This window comes from Taudactylus pleione, unplaced genomic scaffold (assembly GCF_031769625.1).
Source record: "Taudactylus pleione unplaced genomic scaffold, aTauple2 ptg000571l, whole genome shotgun sequence".
In the NCBI taxonomy this organism is placed as follows: Eukaryota; Metazoa; Chordata; class Amphibia; order Anura; family Myobatrachidae; genus Taudactylus; species Taudactylus pleione.
The window spans coordinates 3,272,702-3,277,500 of record NW_028284973.1 but is presented as its reverse complement, the minus strand read 5'-3'; positions in this window follow the sequence as shown (position 1 = coordinate 3,277,500).

Here is a 4,799-nt window from a genome sequence, read left to right as displayed (position 1 = left end):
TACATACCTGTCCCATATTGTTTACACCTCTACACATCTGTCCCAGATCATTTACACCTCTACATACCTGTCCCACATCATTTACACCTCCACATACCTGCCCCACATCATTTACACCTGCACATACCTGTCCCACATCATTACACCTCTACACACCTGTCCAACATCATTACACCTCTACACACCTGTCCAACATAATTACACCTCTACATACCTGTCCCACATTTCACCTCCACATACCTGTCCAACATTACACCTCTACATACCTGTCCCACAACATTACACTTCCACATGCCCATCCCACAACAATACACCTCCATATATCTGTCGCACATCAGTACACTTCCACATACCTGTCCCACATCATTTACACCTCCACCTACCTGTCCCACATCATTACACTTCCACATACTTGTCCCACATCATTACACTTCCACATACCTGTCCCACACCATTACACTTCCACATACCTGTCCCACATAATTTACACTTCTACATACCTGTCACACATCATTAACACTTCTACACACCTGTCCCACATCATTACACCTCTACATACCTGTCCCTAATCATTACACCTCTACATACCTGTCCCACAACATTACACTTCCACATACCTGTCCCACATAATTTACACCTCCACCTACCTGTCCCACATCATTACACTTCCACATACCTGTACACATCATTTACATCTCTACATACCTGTCCCTCATAATTACACCACTACATGCCTGTCCCACATAACTTACACCTCTACAAACCTGTCCTAGATCATTTACACCTCTACATACCTGTCCCACATCATTTACACCTCCACATACCTGTCCCACATCATTTACACCTCTACATACCTGTCCCACATCGTTTACACCTCTACACATCTGTCCCAGATTATTTACACCTCTACATACCTGTCCCACATCATTTACATCTCCACATACCTGACCCACATCATTTACACCTCCACATACCTGCAGCACATCATTTACACCTCCACATACCTGCCCCACATCATTACACCTCTACACACCTGTCCAACATCATTACACCTCTACACACCTATCCAACATAATTACACCTCTACATACCTGTCCCACATTGCACCTCCACATACCTGTCCAACATAATTACACCTCTACATACCCGTACCACAATACACCTCCATATATCTGTCGCACATCAGTACACTTCCAAATACCTGTCCCACATCATTTACACCTCCACCTACCTGTCCCACATCATTACACTTCCACATACCTGTCCCACTCCATTACACTTCCACATACCTGTCCCACATCATTTACACTTCTACATACCTATCCCACATCATTACACCTCTACATACCCATCCCACAACAATACACCTCCATATATCTGTCGCACATCAGTACACTTCCACATACCTGTCCCACATAATTTTACCTCTATACACCTGTCCAACATAATTACACCTCTACATACCCGTCCCACAACAATACACCTCCATATATCTGTCGCACATCAGTACACTTCCGCATACCTGTCCCACATCATTTACACCTCCACCTACCTGTCCCACATCATTACACTTCAACATATCTGTCCCACATCATTACACTTCCACATACCTGTCCCACACCATTACACTTCCACATACCTGTCCCACATCATTTACACTTCTACATACCTATCCCACATCATTACACCTCCACCTACCTGTCCCACATTACACTTCCAAATACCTGACCCACATCATTTACACGTCTACATTCCTGTCCCACATAATTACACCTCTACATGCCTGTCCAACATCATTTACACCTCTACACACCTGTCCCACATCATTTACACCTCCACATACCTGTCCCACATCATTTACACCTCCACATACCTGTCCCTCATCATTTACACCTCTACACACCTGTCCTAGACCATTTACACCTCTACATACCTGTCCCACATCATTTACACCTCCACATACCTGTCCCACATCATTTAAAAGTCTACATACCTGTCCCACATCGCTTACACCTCTACACATCTGTCCCAGATCATTTACACCTCTACGTACCTGTCCCACATCATTTACACCTCCACATACCTGTCCCACATCATTTACACCTCCACATACCTGCCCCACATCATTTACACTTGCACATACCTGTACCACATCATTACACCTTTAAACAACTGTCCCACATCATTACACCTCTACATACCTGTCCCTAATCATTACACCTCTACATACCTGTCCCACACCATTACACTTCCACATACCTGTCCCACATCATTTACACCTCCACCTACCTGTCCCACATCATTACACTTCCACATACCTGTCCCACATCATTTACATCTCTACATACCTGCCCCACATAATTACATCTCTACATGCGTGTCACACATCATTTACACCTCTACACACCTGTCCTAGTTCATTTACACCTCTACATACCTGTCCCACATCATTTACACCTCCACATAACTGTCCCACATCATTTACACCTCCACATACCTGCCCCACATCATTTACACCTGCACATACCTGTCCCACATCATTACACCTCTACACACCTGTCCAATATCATTACACCTCTACACACCTGTCCAACATAATTACACCTCTACATACCTGTCCCACATTACACCTCCACATACCTGTCCAACATAATTACACCTCTACATACCTGTCCCACAACATTACACCTCCACATACCCGTCCCACAATACACCTCCATATATCTGTCGCACATCAGTACACTTCCACATACCTGTCCCACATCATTTACACCTCCACCTACCTGTCCCACATCATTACACTTCCACATACCTGTCCCACATCATTACACTTCCACATACCTGTCCCACATCATTACACTTCCACATACCTGTCCCACATCATTTACACTTCTACATACCTGTCCCACATCATTTACACTTCTACATACCTGTCCCACATCATTACACCTCTACATACCTGTCCCTAATCATTACACCTCTACATACCTGTCCCACATCATTTACATCTCCACATACCTGTCCCACATCATTTACACCTCCACATACCTGCCCCACATCATTTACACCTCCACATACCTGCCCCACATCATTACACCTCTACACACCTGTCCAACATCATTACACCTCCACATACCTGTCCCACATCATTACACCTCTATACACCTGTCCAACATCATTACACCTCTACATACCCGTCCCACAACAATACACCTCCATATATCTGTCGCACATCAGTACACTTCCACATACCTATCCCACATCATTTACACTTCCACCTACCTGTCCCACATCATTTACACCTCTACATACCTGCCCCACATCATTTACACCTCCACATACTTGTCCCACATCATTACACCTCTACATACCTGTCCAACATCATTACACCTCTACATACCTGTCCCACATCAATAAACCTCTAAATACCTGTCCCACATCATTACACCTCTACATACTTGTCCAACATAATTACACCTCTACATATCTGTCCCACAACATTACACTTCCACATGCCTGTCCCACATCATTTACACTTCCACATACCTGTCCCACATCATTTACACCTCCACATACCTGTCCCTCATCATTTACACCTCCACATACCTGTCCCACATCATTTACACCTCCACATACCTGTCCCACATCATATACACTTCCACATACCTGTCCCACATCATTTACACCTCCATATACCTGTATCATATCATTTACATCTAAATGTCCTGGCCACACATCATTTACACCTCTACATACCTGTCCCACATAATTACACCTCCACATACCTGTCCCACATCATTACACCTCTACATACCTGTCCAACATAATTACACCTTTACATACCTGTCCCACATCATTACACTTCCACATACCTGTCCCACATCATTTCACTTCCACATACCTGTCCCACATCATTTACACCTCTACATACGGTACCTGTCCCACATCATTTACACCTCTACATACGGTACCTGTCCCACATAATTACACCTCTACATACCAGTCCCATATCATTTACACCTCTACACACCTGTCCCACATCACCTCTACATACCTGTCCCATCTCCACATACCTGTCCCACATCATTTACACCCCTATATACCTGACCCACATATTTACACCTCCACATACCTGTCCCACATCATTGCTTCCACATACCTGTCCCACAACATTTACACCTATACATATCTGTCCCACATCATTACACCTCCCCATACCTGTCCCACAACATTTACACCTCTACATACCTGTCCCACATCATTTACCCCTCCACATACCTGTCCCACATAATTTACACCTATACATATCTGTCCCACATCATTACACCTTTATATACCTGACCCACATATTTACATCTCCACATACCTGTCCCACATCATTAACACCTCCACATATCTGTCCCACATCATTTACATCTCCACATACCTGTCCCACATCATTGCACCAAGACATACCTGTCCCACATCATTTACACCTCCACGTACCTGTCCCACATCATTACACCTCCACATACCTGTCCCACATCATTACACCTCCACATACCTGTCCCACATCATTTACACCTCTACATACCTGTCGCACATCATTTACACCTCTACATACCTGTCCCACATCATTTAAACCTCTACATACCTGTCCCACATAATTTACACCTCCATATACCTGTATCACATCATTTACACCTTCATGTACCTAATAGAAAAAATTTAACAATCTCACTTGCGCTCCAGATTTTTTCAACTTCAAATAACGATGGTGGTAATTTTTCCTCAAGCCATAAGACATTCATATAAAATAA